The following is a 21,077-nucleotide window of genomic DNA, read 5'->3' as shown; positions in this document are numbered from 1 at the left end:
GTCAACCTCCTCTGTACCCTCGCCAAGGCCTTGACATCCTTCCTAAAGTGTGGTGCCCAGAACTGTACACAAGACTCCAGCTGAGGCCAAAACCCTGCAGCTGTACAAAACCCTGGTTAGACCACACCTGGAGTACTGTGAGCAGTTCTGGGCACCACACCTTAGGAAGGATATATTGGCCTTGGAGGGAGTGCAGCGTAGGTTTACCAGAATGATACCCGGACTTCAAGGGTTAAGTTACGGGGAGAGATTACACAAATTAGGGTTGTATTCCCTGGAATTTAGAAGGTTAAGGGGTGATCTGATCAAAGTTTTCAGGATATTAAGGGGAACAGATAGGGTAGATAGAGAGAAACTATTTCCGCTGGTTGGGGATTCTAGGACTGGGGGCACAGTCTAAAAATTAGAGCCAGACCTTTCAGGAGTGAAATTAGGAAACACTTCTACACACAAAGGGTGGTAGAAGTTTGGAACTCTCTTCCGCAAACGGCAATTGATGCGAGATCAATTGTTAATTTTAAATCTGAGATTGATAGGTTTTTGTTACCCAAAGGTATTAAGGGATATGGGCCAAAGGCGGGTGTATGGAGTTAGATCACAGATCAGCCATGATCTCATTGAATGGCGGAACAGGCTTGAGGGGCTGAATGGCCTCCTCCTGTCCTATGTTCGTAACTAGTGATTTGTAAAGGTTTAGTGTAACTTCTTTGTTTTTGTATTCAATGGCCCTGTTTACAAAGCCAAGTATCCCATACGCTTTCTGAACTGCCTCACCAACTTGCCGTGGCACTTTCAAAGATTTGTGAATATGGACCCCCAGGTCCCTCTGCTCTTGCACCCCCTCAAAATAGTCCCATTTAGATTATACGGCCTCTCCCTGTTGTTTCTCCCAAACTGCATCACTTCACACTTATCCTCATTTAATTTCATCTGCCTTGTGTCTGCTCATTTCACAGTCTGTCTCTGTCCTTCTGAAGTCTGCTACTACTATGCTCACTATTTACTACGTTGCCAAGTTTTGTATCATCCGTAAACTTCAAAATTGTACACCTATACCCAAGTCCAGGTCAGTTATATTTAACAAGAAAAGCAATGATCCTAATCCCGACCCCTGGGGGAGCCCACTGCATACTTCCCTCCAGTCAGAAAAACATCCCTCAGCACTGCTCACTGCCTCCTCTCCCTTAGCCAATTATATACCCAAATTACCATCAGCCCTTTAATTCCCTGTGCTTCTATTTTCCGAATAAGTCTCTTATGTGGTACTTTATCAAATGCCTTTAGAAAGGCCATGTATACAACATCTGCTGCACTACCTTCATCAACCCTCTGTTACTTCATCAAAGAACTCAATCGGGTTAGTCAGACACGATTTACCTTTAACAAATCCATACTGGCTGCCTCTTATTAACCCATGCTTCTCCAAGTGAGAATTAATTTTGTCCTTGACAATGGTCTCTAGTCGTTCACCCACCACTGACATTAGACTGATTGGCCTGTAGTTACCAGGTTTATCCCCCTCCCCTTTTTTAAACAGGGTGTAACATTTGCAATCCTCCAGTCCTCTGGCAACACTCCCATATATCTGAGGGAGATTGAAAGATTGTGGTCGGAGCTTCTGCTATCTCCGTCCTAGCTTCCCTCAGCAATCTAGGATGCATCGCACCTGGACCGGGTGACTTGTTAACTTTGAGTGATGACAACCTATTTAGCACCTCCTTTCTATCCATTTTTATCCATTTCTCTACACCCCCTCCTCTACTGTGACATTAACTTCATCCTCTTCTTTTGTGAAGACAGATGCTAAGTACTGATTCAGTACCTCAGCCACGCCCTCTGCCTCCGATGATGAGCTCCTATTTGGTCCCTAATCGGCCCCACCATTCCTTTAACTATCCTTTTACTTTTCATATGTTTATAGAAGATTTTTGGGTTCTCTTTTATGTTACCTGCTAATCTTTTCTCATATTGTCTCTTTGCCCTTCTTATATTCTGTTTCAATTTCCCCCGCACTCTCTGTATTCTGCCTGGTTTTTGACTATTCTGTACCTGACATTTGTCGTAAACCTCCATTTTCTGTTTTATTCTAACCTCGATGTCCTTTGTCATCGGGAGCTCGAGCTTTGGACGCCCCATCTTTCCTCCTTATGGGAATATATTTGGTTTGAACCCAAACTATCTCAGCCTTGAAGGCCTGCCATTGGTCATTCATTGTTTTCCTGGACAATCTTTGTTTCCAGTCCCCCTGTGCTCGATCCCTTCGCAAATCACTGAAATTGGCTCTCTTCCAGCTGGGTATTTTCACCGTTGATTTTTCTTTGTCCCTTTCTATAACTACTTTAAACCTAATGATATTGTGATCACTGTTAACCAGACCCCTCCTGTCCCAGAACCGATGAGAGACCCTTTAAATGTTCTGACTGTGTAAAGAGGTTTCAGAGTTCATCCCACCTGCTGAGTCACCAGCGAGTTCACACAGATCTTCAAAGAAAGGAAGATGTTTTAGAAAGGCTGGCGGCATTAAAGATTCGTAGCCATCTCAGAGTAGTGACCCTTTAATTACAATCTCTCAGAACAAGAAGAAACGCTGTCCCTTTTTTTTTTCATTCATTGATGGGATGTGGGCGTCGCTGGCTGGCTAGGCCTGCATTTAGTGCCCATCCCTAATTGCCCTTGAGAAGATGGTGGTGAGCCACCTTCTTGAACCGCTGCAGTCCATATGGTGTAGGTACACCCACAATGCTGTTAGGAAGGGAGTTCCAGGTTTTTGGCCCAGCGACAGTGAAGGAACGGCGATACAGGTCCAAGTCAGGATGGTGTGTGGCTTGGAGGGGAACTTGTCGATGGTGATGTTCCCATGCGTCTGCTGCCCTTGTCCTTCTAAGTGGTAGAGGTCGCGGGTTTGGAAGGAGCTTTGGCGAGTTGCTGCAGTGCATCTTGTAGATGGTGCACACTGCAGCCACAGTGCGCCGGTGGTGGAGGGAGTGAATGTTGAAGGTGGATGGATGGAGTGCCAATCAAGCGGGCTGCTTTATCCTGAATGGTGTCGAGCTTCTTGAGTGTTGTTGGAGCTGCACTCATCCAGGCAAGTGGAGAGTATTCCATCACACTCCTGACTTGTGCCTTGTAGATGGTGGAAAGGCTTTGGGGAGTCTGGAGGTGAGACACTCGCCGCAGAATTCCCAGCCTCTGGCCTGCTCTTGTAGCCACAGTATTTATATGGCTGGTCCAGTTCAGTTTCTGATCAATGGTAACCCCCAGGATGTTGATAGTGGGGGATTCAGCGATGGTAATGCCATTGAATGTCAAGGGGAGATGGTTAGAGTCTCGCTTGTTGGAGATGGTCATTGCCTGGCACTTGTGTGGTGCGAATGTTACTTGCCACATGTCAGCCCAAGTCTGAATGTTGTCCAGGTCTTGCTGCATATGGACACGGACTGCGTCAGTATCTGACGAGTCTCGAATGGTGCTGAACAGTGTGCAATCATCAGCGAACATCCCCACTTCTGACCTTATGATGGAGGGAAGGTCATTGATGAAACAGCTGAAGATGGTTGGGCCTAGGACACTGCCCTGAGGAACTCCTGCAGTGATGTCATGTGATTGAGATGAATGACCTCCAACAACCACAGCCAACTTCCTTTGTGCTAGGTATGATTCCAACCAATGGAGAGTTTTCCCCTTGATTCCCATTGACTTCAGTTTTGCTGGGGCTCCTTGATGCCACACTCCATCAATGCTGCCTTGATGTCAAGGGCAGTCACTCTCACCTCACCTCTTGAGTTCAGCTCTTTTGTCCATGTTTGGACCAAGGCTGTAATGAGGTCAGGAGCTGAGTGGCCCTGGCGGAACCCAAACTGGGCGTCAGTTAGCAGGTTATTGCTGAGTAAGTGCCGCTTGATAGCACTGTCGACGACACCTTCCATCACTTTGCTGATGATTGAGAGTAGACTGATGGGACGGTAATTGGCCGGGTCGGATTTGTCCTGCTTTTTGTAGACAGGACATACTTGGGCAATTTTCCACATTGCCGGGTAGATGCCAGTGTTGTAGCTGTACTGGAACAGCTTGGCTAGGGGCGCAGCTAGTTCTGGAGCACAAGTCTTCAGTACTATTGCCGGAATGTTGTCAGGGCCCATAGCCTTTGCAGTATCCAGTGTTTTCAGCCATTTCTTGACATCTCGTGGAGTGAATTGAATGGGCTGAAGACTGGCATCTGTGATGCTGGGGACCTCAGGAGGAGGCCGAGATGAATCATCCACTCGGCACTTCTGGCTGAAGATGGTTGCAAATGCTTCAGCCTTGTCTTTTGCACTCATGTGCTGGGCTCCACCATCATTGAGGATGGGGATATTTTTGGAGCCTCCTCCTCCTGTTAACTGTTTAATTGTCCACCACCACTCACGACTGGATGTGGCAGGACTGCAGAGCTTTGATTTGATCCGATGGTTGTGAGATTGCTTAGCTCTGTCTATCGCATGTTGCTTCCGTTGTTTGGCTTGCAAGTAGTCCTGTGTTGTAGCCTCACCAGGTTGACACCTCATTTTTTGGTATGCCTGGTGCTGTTCCCGGCATGCTCTCCTGCATTCTTCGTTAAACCAGGGTTGATCTCCCGGCTTGATGGTAATGGTAGAGTGAGGGATATGCCGGGCCATGAGGTTACAGATTGTGGTTGAATACAATTCTGCTGCTGCCCCACAGCGCCTCATGGATGCCCAGTTTTGAGTTGCCAGATCTGTTCGAAATCTGTCCCATTTAGCACGGTGGTAGTGCCACACAACACGGTGGAGGGTATCCTCAACATGAAGACGGGACTTCGTCTCCACAAGGACTGTGCGGTGGTCACTTCCACCAATGCTGTCATGGACAGATGCATCTGTAACAGGTAGATTGGTGAGGACGAGATAAAGAAGGTTTTTCCCTCTTGTTGGTTCCCTCACCACCTGTCGCAGACCCAGTCTGGCAGCTATGTCCTTTAGGACTCGGCCAGCTCGGTCAGTTGTGGTGCTACCGAGCCACTCTTGGTGATGAACATTGAAGTCCCCCACCCAGAGGACATTTTGTGCCCTTGCTACTCTCAGTGCTTCTTCCAATTGGTGTTCAACATGAAGGAGTACTGATTCATCAGCTGAGGGAGGGCGGTAGGTGGTAATTAGCAGGAGGTTTCCTTGAATGTTGCGGACTCCCAGGGCTACTCCCTCCCGACTGTATACCACGGTGCCACCACCTCTGGTGGGTCTGTCCTGTCGGTGGGACAGGACATACCCAGGGATGGTGATGGTGGTGTCTGGGACATTGGTTGTAAGGTATGATTCGGTAATTATGACTATGCCAGGCTGTTGCTTGACTAGTCCGTGGGACAGCTCTCCCAATTTTGGCACAAGCCCCCAGATGTTGGCAAGGAGGACTTTGCAGGGTCGACAGGGCTGGGTTTGCCGTTGTCATTGTCATTTCCGGTGCCGAATTCGACGCCAGGTGGTCCGTCCGGTTTTATTCTTATTGTTTTTTGTAGCGGTTGTTTACAACCGAGTGGCTTGCTAGGCCATTTCAGAGGGCACTAAGAGTCAACCACATTGCTGTGGGTCTGGAGTCACATGTAGGCCAGACCAGGTAAGGACATTAGTGAACCAGATGGGTTTTTGCAACAATCGACAATGGTATTATGGTCGCCATTACTAAGACTAACATTTAATTCCAGAATTAAATTTAAATTCCACCAGCTGCCGTGGTGGGATTTGAACCCATATTCTCAGAGCATTTGACTGAGCCTCTGGCTTACTAGTCTAGTGACATAACCACTACGCCACCGCCTCCCCACAAATCCCTGTGTGGAGGAGAGGGGGAGATACAGTCTGTCCCAGTAACTGTTGCAGAACAGAATTAGCGACCCTGTCCCATAAGGGCTTGACCCTCCCCCACTCCCTGCTTTTCCCAAAGTGTCTCATTCTTAAAATTCTCATCCTTGTTTTCAAATCCCTCCGTGGCCTCGCCCCTCCCTATCTCTGTAATCTCTTCCAGCCCCTACAACCCCCCGAGATATCTGCGCTCCTCTAATTCTGGCTTCTTGAGCATCCCCAATTTTAATCGCTCCACCATTGGTGGCCGTGCCTTCAGTTACCTCGGCCCTGAGCTCTGGAATTCCTTCCCTAAACCTCTCCATCTCTCTACCTCTCCTTCTTTAAGATGCTCTTTAAAACCTACCTCTTTGACCAAGCTTTTGGTCATCTGCCCGAATATCTCCTTATGTGGCTCGGTGTCAATTTTTGTTTTATAACGATCCTGTGAAGAGCCTTGGGACGTTTTACTACATTAAAGGCGCTTTATAAATACAAGTGGTTGTTGTTGTTTCCTGAAACTAATAACAAATTCCCCAGAGGGAAAAAAACTTGTACTTTTACTCCCAAATATTAGAAAGTTTGTTCTACAGAAGCACGAGGTTTATCTGCTCTTATTCATGAATTTTAAAAGTCTCTATTAAAACCTGAGTCAGTGTGTTGTGAGACAAAGAGCCTTGTGTCCAATAAGGGGAATAAAGGCCCACAGCCTCCCCTGGCCCCGGGCCCTGAACAAGGGACTGGAGAAACTCGCTGCCCTGCGGATCAGACAATCAGCCAGCGCTAGTCCCGCCCCTCGGGCTCCCCGATTGGTTGAAGGACCCACCGCCGGCTCGCTCCTCCAGACCCGCCCCGCTCGCTCCCTATTGGTCGGAAGCTCCCGTCAATCAGGCCGTGGGCCCGGATCGCGTGTCCCCGAGGAGATCACGTCCTCCGTCGAACTGACGGCGCTCGGTCCGGGGCCTTGTGGACGGTCAGGTTTTTCTCCCGATCCACTCCTCCCCCCCACCCGGCGTGATTCTCCACCCACTCGGAGCAGAGAAAACTCACTTTGCATCACCGATCACGACTCTGGAACCGACACCAAGGCCTTTCCCTGGAATGCCCCGCACCGACTCCGTCCGACAGGATCCGAGTGGGGTTGGTGTCCTCTGGGCATGCGCGGTTGTTGCCCTTGGTGACCGGGAGGGGTCGCTGTGCTGGACTCGGCCCAAACTGCCGCTCCGCGTGCGCATGCGCCTTATCTACCTGTCCTGTTACCTTCAGGGATCTGTGGACCTGCATCCAAGGTCCCTCTGATCTTCTGCACTTCTCAGTATCCCACCATTTATAGTGTCCATTGATGTCTTCCAGCAGTCTGCAACTTTCTTCTTCAATATCAACCACATGGCCAATTTTTGTATCATCTGCAATCTTCTTAATCATACTTCCTACATTCAAGTCCAAATCATTGATATGTACCACAAAAAGCAAAGGACCCAGTACTGAGCCCTGCGGAACCCCATTGGAAACAGTTTCCAGTCACATAAACACCCTTTGACCTTTACCCTTTGTTTCCTGCCTCTGAGCCAATTTTGGATCCAACTTGACACTTTGCCTTGGATCCCATGGGCTTTTACTTTCGTGACCAGAATCAAAAGCCTTGCTAAAATCAATATAGACTACATCAAACGCACTCCCCTCATCGACCCGCCTTGTTACCTCCTCATAAAATTCAATCAAGTTAGTCAGACACGACCTTCCCTTAGCAAATCCATGCTGACTGTCCCTGATTAATCCGTGTCTTTCTAAATGAAGATTTATCCTGTCCCTCAGAACTTTTTTCCAATAATTTTCCCACCACCGAGGTTAGGCTGACTGGCCTGTAATTACTCGGTCTATCCCTTTCTCCCTATTTAAACAATGGTACCATGTTAGCAGTTCTCCAGTCCTCTGGCACCACACCTGTAGCCAGAGAGGATTGAAAAATGATGGTCAGAGCCTCTGCTATTTCCTCTCTTACTTCTCTTAACAGTCTGGGATACATTTCATTCGGGCCTGGGGATTTATCCACTTTCAAAGATGCTAAACCTTTTAATACTTCCTCTTTCACTATGTTTATTTCATCTAATATTTCACACTCTTCCTCCCTGATTACAATGTCTGCATCGTCCCTCTCTTTTGTGAAAACAGACGCAAAGTATTCATCAAGAACCATACCCATGTCTTCCGCTTCCACACACAGGTTACCTTTATAGTCCCTAATAGGCTCCACTCTTACTTTAGTTATCCTCTTGCTCTTAATGTATTTATAAAACATTTTTGGGTTTTCCTTGCCAATATTTTTTCATGCCCTCTCTTTGTTTTGCTTTTCTTCTTCGAAATAGTGCCATAGGATCTTTTATATCCACCTGAGAGATCTACTCCATCTACTCCAAAAATCAGCACCTCTGACAGTGCAGCACTCCCTCAGCACTGCACTGGAGCGTCAGCCTAGATTTTTGTGCTCAAGTCTCTGGAGTGGGACTTGAACCCGCAACTTTCTGACTCAGGCGAGAGTGCTACCAACTGAGCCACTGGCTGACACTAAAGAACAAGCAGTTCTGACGAAAGGTCATCGACCTGAAACGTTAACTCTGTTTCTGTCTCCACAGATGCTGCCTGACCCGCTGAGTATTTCCAGCATTTTCTGTTTTTATTAAAGAAACGAGGGAGTGATTGCTGACAGGAAGAATGTTGGGTCGTCCTGCGCATGTGCACCTCCCTGGCGGCTGAGGCGAAACACCGACTCGCCCCCACCTGAGCCGCGCTCGCGTACCAGATTTTGCGGCTCCGCATGCGCGCCCGGGTTTTCTGTGCTGAGCATGCGCGTTGTGGACCGATCGGGACCGGCGATTGTGGAGCAGGAGGGAGAGCACGGGGGCCATGAGCACATGCGCGGGACTCGGAGTCAACAGAGCACTTTCTGGAGTGCGGGGACTTGTGGGTATTACAGCCGCCATTACTGCTGATCCTTTCAACCAACCTGTGCAGCAGCTGGAGCCTGAAAATCAGTTTCACTGCCGCTAGGGTCGGAAAGGGGAAAATTAAACAACTGTTTGCCTCTGATCCTTTTCTGAACTCATTTTACAGGGTTATAGAAATGGAGCAGTTACAGGCAGGAAGCTCAGACCAAACATCACGTCAAGATCTGACAGAGTCGCTCGATTCATCAGGACCTGAATATCATCGGCCTTTGCACATGGAAGGAGAAAGCAGCGATCGCAGCGATGACGACCCGCACACGTGTTCAGTGTGTGGACGCGGATTCAGCCGATCTCCTGACCTGGTGAGACACGTGCACCGTCACACCGGGGAGAAACCGGGTAAAGGTGGGGACAGCAGGAATGGATTCAGTTCCCCATCTGCATTGGAAGTTCAACGGCGCAGTCGCACCAGGGACAGTCCGTTCACTTGCTCCGTGTGTGGAAAGGGATTTGTTTGTTCATCCCACCTGCAAACACACCAGCGAGTTCACACTGGGGAGAGACCATTTCAGTGTTCTGACTGTGGGAAGAGCTTTAAAAGCCCCGGGGAACCGAAGGGACACCAGCTTGTTCACACTGATGAGAGGCCGTTTACATGTTCTGACTGTGGGAAGAGCTTTAAAAGCCCCCAGGATCTGAAGCAACACCAGTGAGCTCATACTGATGAGAGGCCGTTTAACTGTTCTGACTGAGGGAAGAGCTTTAAAAGCTCCGGGGAGCTGAAGGGACACCAGCGAGTTCACACTAACGAGAGACCCTTTAAATGTTCTGAGTGCGGGAAGAGTTTTAAAATCCCCCGGGAGCTCAAGCAACACCAGCGCCTCCACACTGGGGAGAGGATATTCATCTGCTCTGAATGTGGGAAGGGATTCACTGAATCATCCAACCTGCAGACACACCAGCTTGTTCACACTGATGAGAGGCTGTTTAACTGTTATGACTGTGGGAAGAGCTTTAAAAGCTCTGGGGAGCTGAAGAGACACCAGCGAGTTCACACTGGTGAGAGGCCGTTCAACTGCTCCGTGTGTGGGAAGGGATTCACTGAGTCATCCCACCTGCTGGCACATCAGCGAGTTCACACTGGAGAGAGACCATTCACCTGCTCCGTGTGTGGGAATGGATTCGGTCAGCACTCCAGCCTGCTGTCACATCAGCGAGTTCACACTGACGAGAGACCCTTTAAATGTTCTGACTGTGGAAAGATTTTTAAAAGCTCCGGGAGCTGAAGAGACACTGGCTCCTCCACACTGGTGAGAGGCCGTTCACCTGCTCCATGTGTGGGAAGGGATTCACTCATTCATCCAACCTCCTGTCACACCAGCTTGTTCACACTGACGAGAGACCCTTTAAATGTTCTGACTGTGGGAAGAGCTTTAAAAGCTCTAAGAGCCTTAAGAGATACCGGCAACTTCACACTGATCATAGAATCAAACAGCACAGAAGGAGGTGATTCGGCCCATCGTGTCTGTGCCGGCTCTTTGAAAGAGCTGTCCAATTTAGTCCCAAACCCCAGCTTTATCCCCAGAACTCGGCAAACTAGTCCTCTTCAAGTACACGTCCAATTACCGTTCGAAAGTTCCTGTGGAACCTGATTCCAGCATCCTTTCAGATGGTGCGTTCCAGATCTTAACAACCCTCTGTGTGAAAACAATTCTCTTCATTTCCCTCTAGTTCTTTTAGCAACTATTTTAAATCTGTGACCTTTGGTTACCGACCCACTTGCCAGAGTGAACAGTTTCTCCCTACTTGCTCGATCGAAACCCCTCATCATTTTGAACACCTATTAGGTCTCCTCTTAACATTCTCTGCTCTAAGGGGAACAATCCCAGCTTCTCCAATCTCTCCACATAACTGAAGTCCCTCATCCCTGGTACCATCCTGGTCAACCTCCTCTGCACCCTCTCCAAGGCCTTGACATCCTTCCTAAAGTGTGGTGCCCAGAACTGTACACAAGACTCCAGCTGAGGCCAAAACCCTGCAGCTGTACAAAACCCTGGTTAGACCACACCTGGAGTACTGTGAGCAGTTCTGGGCACCACACCTTAGGAAGGATATATTGGCCTTGGAGCGAGTGCAGCGTAGGTTTACCAGAATGGTACCCGGACTTCAAGGGTTAAGTTACGAGGAGAGATTACACAAATTAGGGTTGTATTCCCTGGAATTTAGAAGGTTAAGGTGTGATCTGATCGAAGTTTTCAGGATATTAAGGGGAACAGATAGGGTAGATAGAGAGAAACCATTTCTGCTGGTTGGGGATTCTAGGACTGGGGACATAGTCTAAAAATTAGATCCAGACCTTTCAGGAGTGAAATTAGGAAACACTTCTACACACAAAGGGTGGTAGAAGTTTGGAACTCTCTTCCGCAAACGGCAATTGATGCGAGATCAATTGTTAATTTTAAATCTGAGATTGATAGGTTTTTGTTACCCAAAGGTATTTTGGGATATGGGCCAAAGGCGGGTGTATGGAGTTAGGTCGCAGATCAGCCATGATCTCATTGAATGGTGGAACAGGCTCGAGGGGCTGAATGGCCTCCTCCTGTCCTATGTTCCTAACTAGTGATTTGTAAAGGTTTAGTGTAACTTCCTTGTTTTTGTATTCAATGGCCCTATTTACAAAGCCAAGTATCCCATACGCTTTCTGAACCGCCTCACCAACTTGCCGCGGCACTTTCAAAGATTTGTGAATATGGACCCCCAGGTCCCTCTGTTCTTGCACCCCCTCAAAATAGTCCCATTTAGATTATACGGCTTCTCCCAAAGTGCATCACTTCACACTTATCCTCATTTAATTTCATCTGCCTTGTGTCTGCTCATTTCACAGTCTGTCTATGTCCTCCTGAAGTCTGCTACTACTATGCTCACTGCTTACTACGTTGCCAAGTTTTGTATCATCTGTAAACTTCAAAATTGTACACCTATACCCAAGTCCAGGTCAGTTATATATAACAAGAAAAGCAATGGTCCTAATCCTGACCCCTGGGGGAACCCACTGCATACTTCCCTCCAGTCAGAAAAACATCCCTCAGCACTGCTCACTGCCTCCTCTCCCTTAGCCAATTATACCCAAATTACCATCAGCCCTTTAATTCCCTGTGCTTCTATTCCCCGAGTAAGTCTCTTGTGTGGTACTTTTATCAAATGCCTTTAGAAAGTCCATATATACAACATCAACTGCACTACCTTCATCAACCCTCTGTTACTTCATCAAAGAACTCAATCAGGTTAGTCAGACACGATTTACCTTTAACAAATCCATACTGGCTGCCCCTTATTAACCCGTGCTTCTCCAAGTGAGAATTAATTTTGTCCTTGACAATGGTCTCTATTCGTTCACCCACCACTGACATTAGACTGATTGGCCTGTAGTTACCAGGTTTATCCCTCTCCCCTTTTTTAAACAGGGTGTAACATTTGCAATCCTCCAGTCCTCTGGCACCACTCCCATATATCTGAGGGAGATTGAAAGATTGTGGTCAGAGCTTCTGCTATCTCCACCCTAGCTTCCCTCAGCAATCTAGGATGCATCGCATCTGGACCGGGTGACTTGTTAACTTTGAGTGATGACAACCTATTTAGCACCTCCTTTCTATCTATTTGTATCCAATTCCTCTACTCCCCCCTCCTCTACTGCGACATTAACTTCATCCTCCTCTTTTGTGAAGACAGATGCTAAGTACTCATTCAGTACCTCAGCCACGCCCTCTGCCTCCGTATGATGGGCTCCTGTTTGGTCACTAATCGGCCCCAGCATTCCTTTAACTATCCTTTTACTTTTCATATGTTTATAGAAGATTTTTGGGTTCTCTTTTATGTTACCCGCTAATCTTTTCTCATATTGTCTCTTTGTCCTTCTTATATCCTGTTTCAATTTCCCCCGCACTCTCTGTATTCTGCCTGGTTTTTGACTGTATTCTGTGCCTGACATTTGTCGTAAACCTTTTTCTGTTTTATTTTAACCTCGATATCCTTTGTCATCGGGAGCTCCAGCTTTGGATGCCCTGTCTTTCCTCCTTATGGGAATATATTTGGATTGTACCCGAACTATCTCAGCCTTGAAGGCCTGCCATTGGTCATTCACTGTTTTCCTGGACAATCTTTGTTTCTAGTCCACCTGTGTTCGATCACTTCTCAAATCACTGAAACTGGCTCTCTTCCAGCTGGGTATTTTCACCGTTGATTTTTCTTTGTCCCTTTCCATAACTACTTTAAACCCAATGATATTGTGATCACTGTTAACCACATCGCTCCTGCCCCAGAACCGATGAGAGACCCTTTAAATGTTCTGACTGTGTAAAGAGGTTTCAGAGTTCATCCAACCTGCTGAGTCACCAGCGAGTTCACACAGATCCTCAAAGGAAGGAAGATGTATTAGAGAGGCTGGCGACACTAAAAGTTCGCAGCCATCTCAGAGTAGTGACCCTTTAATTACAATCTCACAGAACAAGAAGAATCACTGTCCCTTTAACTACCCCAAATCCCTGTGTGGAGGAGAGGGGGAGATACAGTCTGTCCCAGTAACTGTCGCAGAACAGAATTAGCGACCCTGTCCCATAAGGGCTTGACCCTCCCCCACTCCCTGCTTTTCCTCAAGTGTCTCATCCTTAAAATTCTCATCCTTGTTTTCAAATCCCTCCGTGGCCTCGCCCCTCCCTATCCCTGTAATTTCTTTCAGCCCCCTACAACCCCCCGAGATATCTGCGCTCCTCTAATTCCGGCCTCTTGAGCATCCCCGATTTTAATCGCTCCACCATTGGTGGCCGTGCCTTCAGTTACCTCGGCCCTGAGCTCTGGAATTCCTTCCCTAAACCTCTCCATCTCTCTACCTCTCTCTCCTTCTTTAAGATGCTCCTTAAAACCTACCTCTTTGACCAAGCTTTTGGTCATCTGCCCGAATATCTTATGTGGCTCGGTGTAAAATTTTGTTTTCTAACGATCCTGTGAAGAGCCTTGGGACGTTTTACTACATTAAAGGTGCTTTATAAATACAAGTGGTTGTTGTTTCCTGAAACTAATAATAAATTCCCCAGAGGGAAAAAAACTTGTACTTTTACTCCCAAATATTAAAAAGTTTGTTCTACAGAAGCACAGGGTTTATCTGCTTTTATTGATGAATTTAAAAAGTCTCGATATTAAAACCTGAGCCAGTGTGTTGTGAGACAAAGAGCCTTGTGTCAAATAAGGGGAATAAAGGCCCACAGCCTCCCCTGGCCCCGGGCCCTGAACAAGGGACTGGCGAAACTCGCTGCCCTGCGGATCAGACAATCAGCCGGCGCTAGACCCGCCCCTCGGGCTCCCCGATTGGTTGAAGGACCCGCCGCCGGCTTGCTCCTCCAGACCCGCCCCGCTTGCTCCCTATTGGTCGGAAGCTCCCGTCAATCAGGCCGCGGGCCCGGGTCACATGTCCCTCGCTGACTTTAATAAGAAAGCCTCGCGCGGTCGCCGGGCGAAGCTACAGGTCGGCGGGAGCGGGGTCAGGAGATTAATAAACTGCGGGTAGGCCGCGCCGCAGGGTTTATAAAGTTGGACAATGGCCTCAGGCCCAAATGAGATCCCGTGGCCCGATCTGTGTTCCACCGGACGGCAGCGGTGAGACTTTTACTCTGACAGGCCCGGGTTACGCATTGTCATTGTGGTGGAGGAAAGACGGACCGGTTCCACCGGCAGCACGGCGCATGCGCGGCCATCTTTGTACAGGAACAAAGAGTGGGCGGGGCTTCAGGGTCCCAGTGACCAGGAGAGACAATCATTGACTCATTGATTTTATTCTCACTCTGCACACCGGGTGTAGAACTGAACCCAACCAGAGTAGAGGGAGGGGGAAAACTGGGAGTGGAGAAAAGAAATGTTGGAGATGGTGCGATGGGTTTGGATTTCAGCACAGGGTGGAGGGAGAGTGTATGGGACGGGGATTTACAGCTTTGGGGGAACAAGAGAGGAAAGAATGTTCTACAGAAACTGGAATTGTCTGTTCTGGATTTCTATCATGTACTTACAGTGATGACTTTTGTAAACTCCTTTAATAGGGTGTTGGAAGGGCAGGAGTTGCAGACAGGAAACTCAAGCCAAACATCACGTCAAGATCTGACAGTCACTAGATTCAATAGGATCTGAATATCATCGGCCTTTGAATGTGGAAGGAGAAATGTTTGTTCTGTCTGTGGGAAAAGATTGCAAACATCAGTGTGACTGGAAAAGTACCGAGACACCCACACCCGAGTTAGAGTGTTCCAGTGCACTGATTGTGGAAAGAGCTTTAACCAGTTACACAGCTTGAAAAAACATTGCACTGTTCACAGCAGGGAGAAACCGTACATGTGTTCTGTGTGTGGATGAGGCTTCAACTGATCGTCCAACCTGGAGAGACACAAGGATACCCGCACCATGGAGAAACGTGAGGACTGTAGATGTGGGGACTGTGGGAAGGGATTCAATTATCCGTCAGATCTGGAAAAACATCGACACAGTCACACCGGGGAGAGGCCGTTTACCTGCTCCATGTGCGGGGAGGGATTCACTCAGAGATGCAACCTTCTGACACACCAGCGAGTTCACACTGGGGAGAGGCCGTTCACCTGCTCCGTGTCTCGGGAGGGATTCACTCAGTTATCCGACCTTCTGACACACCAGCGAGTTCACACTGGCGAGAGGCTGTTCACCTGCTCCGTGTGTGGGAAGGGATTCACTCATTCATCCAACATGCTGAAACACCAGCGAGTTCACAAGTGACTGCAGAGGTTGGATTCTGCTGTTAATCACATCCGGGACTGGACCATGTTCATTCTGACAGTTGGGGTTTGTGTCTGCTGATGTTAATAACCCTATAACTGTCTGGAGTTTAATATTCTGGATGTATAGCTGATTGACTTGTTGGGGCTGCAGTGTCCCTTTAAGAACTGCTGTCTGTGATCATTCCCCTTAATTCAGGGACTCTCGTCAGGAATTTGTTTGTAATAAATTTATGAACTTCTACTTCAATCCTAAATTGATCTTTGGTGCAAAATCTACAATTCACTGTATGAAAGATTCCATTGATTAACATCTCCAATTAGAAAGTGCTGATTAATCCTCACTGATAATTCTTACTGACTTGCACATTACACACAGTGGCACCTCCATTATCCACCAGAAAGAAGGGGAATGGGAATTGGTGGAGAATTGAGAGTCCTCAAATGTTGCCCCTCCCGCCTGGTACAGCAATCCCCTCGGCACGGGAATGGAGACAAGTCCAATCCAAGTAATGGGCTGAGTTTAATCTTTCTGGGCCTGTGGAGTTGGTTTATATCAGACAGGAGAAGATTGGTGTCAGTGACTGTGGGGTTGGTTTATATCAGACAGGAGGAGATTGGTGTCAGTGACTGTGGGGTTGGTTTATATCAGACAGGAGGAGATTGGTGTCAGTGACTGTGGGGTTGGTTTATATCAGACAGGAGGAGATTGGTGTCAGTGACTGTGGGGCTGGTTATTATCAGATAGGATAAACTAGTCAAAGTTGGAGAAAATTTATTTTTTGTATGTATATTGATGTATATATATTTATGTACTTCTGGATTTATATACATATTAAATAGTGTTATTCCTATATTAACGACTGTGGTAGGATCTTTTTTAAATATTCATTCATGGGATGTGGGCGTCGCTGGATGGCCCAGTGTTTATTGCCCATCCTTAGTTGCGCTTGAGAGGGTGGTGGTGAGCCCCCTTCTTGAACCGCTGCAGTCCGTGTGGTGAAGGTACTCCCACAGAGCTGTTAGGGAGGGAGTTCCAGGATTTTGACCCAGTGACTATGAAGGATCGGCGATATATTTCCATGTCGGGATGGTGTGTGACTTGGAGGGGAGCTTGGAGGTGGTGGTGTTCCCCTGCGCCTGCTGCCCTCGTCCCTCTCGGTGGTGGAGGTGGTGGGTTTGGGAGGTGCTGCCGAAGAAGCCTTGGCGAGTTGCTGCAGCGCCTCTTGTCGATCAGAGGTTCTCAACCGGGGTCCGTGAGAAGGTTTCAAGGGGTGGGCCCAGAAACTCTCTCCCTCTTTCATTCTTTCTCCCACAAGCAGCCCTCACACCGGGCGCCGGCTCAGTTCCCATTGAGCAGCCGCGGGGGAAGCGATGTGTGGCGCGATGGGGCCAAGGCTGCGGAAGCCGCCCCTCGCTCGCTGCCAATTGGGTTGATCCAGATTCCCATCATCTCCATCCAGCCTGTTGCCCCCATCTCCCCCCTTCCCCCCTACAAATCCAGGCTGGGGTTTATTGGAGGGTGCGGCCATTCCCAATCCCAGGAGCCCAGCCCATTGAACACCTTCTCCCAATGGAACAGGAGCAGTGCGCAGGCGCAGTTTGCGGGACCCGCAGCTCCAGCCGCCGCTCGCCCTCACACCAGGCGGCGCCACTGGGCAGGACAGCCCACGGCCCCGGGGATTGGTCCTGTCAACCGTCAATCAAAGGCCAGCAGCCAATCCGCTTGGCCCAAGTACCGGCTCCGACCGCCGTCCATTGCTGGGCCGAAACTCAAAGCGCCGCGAGCGGGAGCTCAAACTGTCAATCAAAGGCCAGCCCCGCCCACTGCACACTGCTCACTCTCTGATTGGTGGCTGTGGGGGTGGGCAGGGCGATAAAGCGCCAATCAGTGCACTCCCCGCCTCCGCCTGGGCTTTGCTCAGGTGAGCAGATCACGTGGGCTGGAAGGAAGGCGGCCACAAGGCAGCTTGTGAGGTCACTGGGCCTCTTGTATTGGAGAATCAAGGAGGAGGGAGTTTCAAACATACTATTACCGCACTTAATCATCAAATAACTATTTATTTCAAAAAATAAAGCACAGTGATTTGAAAAGGAAAGACTTGCATTTATAGAGAGGCTTCTGTGATCTCAGGATGTCCCAAAGCACTTTACAGACAATGAATACTTGTGTTGTGTTACAGGGGGTCCAGGGAATTTTTATAACACAGGAGGGGCCTCAGAGAACCCCTGATCTACACTGTCCCATCAAACACTCCCAGGGCAGGTACAGCACGGGTTAGATACAGAGTAAAGCCCCCTCTACACTGTCCCGTCAAACACTCCCAGGGCAGGTACAGCACGGGTTACATACAGAGTAAAGCTCCCTCTACACTGTCCCATCAAACTCCCAGGGAAGATACAGCACGGGTTAGATACAGATTAAAGGTTCCTCTACACTGTCCCATCAAAGACTCGCGGGGCAGATACAGCACGGGTTAGATACAGAGTAAAGCTCCCTCTACACTGTCCCATTAAACACTTCCGGGGCAGGTACACGGACATGTTACCGATACCTTACCTGAATACCAAGGCTAGGGGAGGCACTCTGGAAGGTATGGGGAGCTGGGACTTGTCCATGAGAGTAGCTGAAGGTATCAGAACTGAAATAATCTACAGTAATGATCGGGTGTTAGTCGTGGCTCAGTGGGAGCACTCAGTTCAGTTCAGTTCAGTTCAGTTCAGTTCAGTTCAAATGCTTTATTGGCATGAAAGTTTACAGAGAACCATATTGCCAAAGCTTACATAGCAAAAAGGTACAGTTTTCCAACATTCTGTAGGTGTCAATCGATTTGACATTTGTTGGGTATATACAATATTACTTTTAAACAATATTAATTTTAAACAGTCTTTCTACTTCATTTGGTACGTTCAATATTAATTTTAAACAGTCTTACTTTTAAACAGTCCTCAGGTTGTGACATGTTGTTACATATTTAGCCCCAAGGTATGGTCTGTCTCCTTCTCCTAGGACTAATCTCAATTTTGACAGATCATCCAATTCCTTGAAATCTGGGGTTGTTTGGCTTAGCTTGTTGAATAATATGTTTCTTGATGTGTTGAATTTTTCGCATTTTAGGAGGAAATGCATTTCTGTTTCAACCTCGCCAGCCAGACATTGATCGCATATTCTATTCTCTCTAGGCTGCCAGGATTTCTTGTATCTGCCTTTTTCAATTTCCAGTTGGTGGTCGCTTAGTCTGTACCTGGTGAGGGTCTGTCTCTGTTTTGTGTCTCTGATGGTCGTGAGGTAGTCTGCCAGTTTATATTCTCTTTTTAGGGCCCGGTAACATTCTAATCTGCTTTGGCTTTCGGTTATTTTGTTCCAATGTTCCAGGTAGGTTTCTTTGCATTTTTTAATGATTTGGTTCACTCGGATTGGTGTTTGGACGGCTGTGTTGGTCTGGGGCTGGTCAGGGTCCGGCTGAGCACTTAGTTTCAGTAGCAGCTGACTCAGGGGACTCTTTTCTGGGTTTAGCTCTTGGGTCTGAAAGGCTTTGAAATGAAGGGTGTCTGGGGAGCTAGATTTGAGGTGATTTAGGAAGTTTAGTGCTCGTTTTTGGATGTTTATTATCAGTGGGTATCTGCCTAGTTCGGCTCTGCATGCATTTGTTGGCGTTTTTCTTTGGGTGCGAAGGATGCTTCGGCAGAATTCTGCATGTAGGGCTTCTATTGTGTGTTTTTCCCATTTAGTGTAGCTTTGGTGATTTAGCGGGCCCCATACTTCACTACCGTACAGTGCAATGGGCAGGATTATGCTGTCAAAAATTTTGAGCCAGATTTTGATTGGGATTTGGATGTTGTAGAATTTTCTTTTTATTGCATATAGGGCTCTTCGGGCTTTTTCTTTTAGTGCATTCACTGCTATGCTGAAGCTCCCTGATGCTGTAATAGTTAGACCAAGGTAGGTGTAGCTCATAGAGTGTCCTATAGTGGTATCACTGAGGGTAAACTGGTATTTGTTTTCCTGACATCTGGGTCTTTTCTGAAAAATCATGATGTTGGTTTTCTTTAGATTTACTGTTAGAGCCCAATTTTGGCAGTATTTGTCGAGTAGGTCTAGTTGTTGCTGTAATCCCTGTTCTGTGGGAGACAGCAGAACCAGGTCGTCCGCATAGAACTCTCTCTCTCTCTCTCTCTCTCTCTCTCTCTCTGTCTCAGTGGGAGCACTCTCTCTCTCTCTCTCTCTCTCTCTCTGTGTCTCAGTGGGAGCACTCTCTCTCTCTCTCTCTCTCTGTGGCTCAGTGGGAGCACTCTCTCTCTCTCTCTCTGTCTCAGTGGGAGCTCTCTCTCTCTCTCTCTCTCTCTCTCTCTGTGTCTCAGTGGGAGCACTCTCTCTCTCTCTCTCTGTCTCAGTGGGAGCTCTCTCTCTCTCTCTCTCTCTCTCTCTCTCTGTGGCTCAGTGGGAGCACTCTCTCTCTCTCTCTCTCTCTCTCCCTCTCTGTGTCTCAGTGGGAGCACTCTCTCTCTCTCTCTCTGTGTCTCAGTGGGAGCACTCAGTTCAGTTCAGTTCAGTTCAGTTCAAATGCTTTATTGGCATGAAAGTTTACAGAGAACCATATTGCCAAAGCTTACATAGCAAAAAGGTACAGTTTTCCAACATTCTGTAGGTGTCAATCGATTTGACATTTGTTGGGTATATACAATATTACTTTTAAACAATATTAATTTTAAACAGTCTTTCTACTTCATTTGGTACGTTCAATATTAATTTTAAACAGTCTTACTTTTAAACAGTCCTCAGGTTGTGACATGTTGTTACATATTTAGCCCCAAGGTATGGTCTGTCTCCTTCTCCTAGGACTAATCTCAATTTTGACAGATCATCCAATTCCTTGAAATCTGGGGTTGTTTGGCTTAGCTTGTTGAATAATATGTTTCTTGATGTGTTGAATTTTTCGCATTTTAGGAGGAAATGCATTTCTGTTTCAACCTCGCCAGCCAGACATTGATCGCATATTCTATTCTCTCTAGGCTGCCAGGATTTCTTGTATCTGCCTTTTTCAATTTCCAGTTGGTGGTCGCTTAGTCTGTACCTGGTGAGGGTCTGTCTCTGTTTTGTGTCTCTGATGGTCGTGAGGTAGTCTGCCAGTTTATATTCTCTTTTTAGGGCCCGGTAACATTCTAATCTGCTTTGGTTTTCGGTTATTTTGTTCCAATGTTCCAGGTAGGTTTCTTTGCATTGTTTAATGATTTGGTTCACTCGGATTGGTGTTTGGATGGCTGTGTTGGTCTGGGGCTGGTCAGGGTCCGGCTGAGTACTTAGTTTCAGTAGCAGCTGACTCAGGGGACTCTTTTCTGGGTTTAGCTCTTGGGTCTGAAAGGCTTTGAAATGAAGGGTGTCTGGGGAGCTAGATTTGAGGTGATTTAGGAAGTTTAGTGCTCGTTTTTGGATGTTTATTATCAGTGGGTATCTGCCTAGTTCGGCTCTGCATGCATTTGTTGGCGTTTTTCTTTGGGTGCGAAGGATG

At 47.7% G+C, this 21,077-nt stretch overlaps 1 pseudogene; it reads left to right on the top strand.

The window, feature by feature from the left end:
- Positions 1-15,817, top strand: part of LOC147119007 (uncharacterized) — a 75,184-nt pseudogene extending 59,367 nt beyond the window's left edge.
- Positions 15,818-21,077: the final 5,260 nt, after the last annotated feature.

Source organism: Somniosus microcephalus, chromosome 4 (assembly GCF_052327205.1).
Source record: "Somniosus microcephalus isolate GS21.2 chromosome 4, FLI_Smic_1.0, whole genome shotgun sequence".
NCBI lineage: Eukaryota > Metazoa > Chordata > Chondrichthyes > Squaliformes > Somniosidae > Somniosus > Somniosus microcephalus.
Note: the sequence above shows the minus strand (reverse complement) of the source record. Positions and strands in the feature narration are given on the sequence as shown.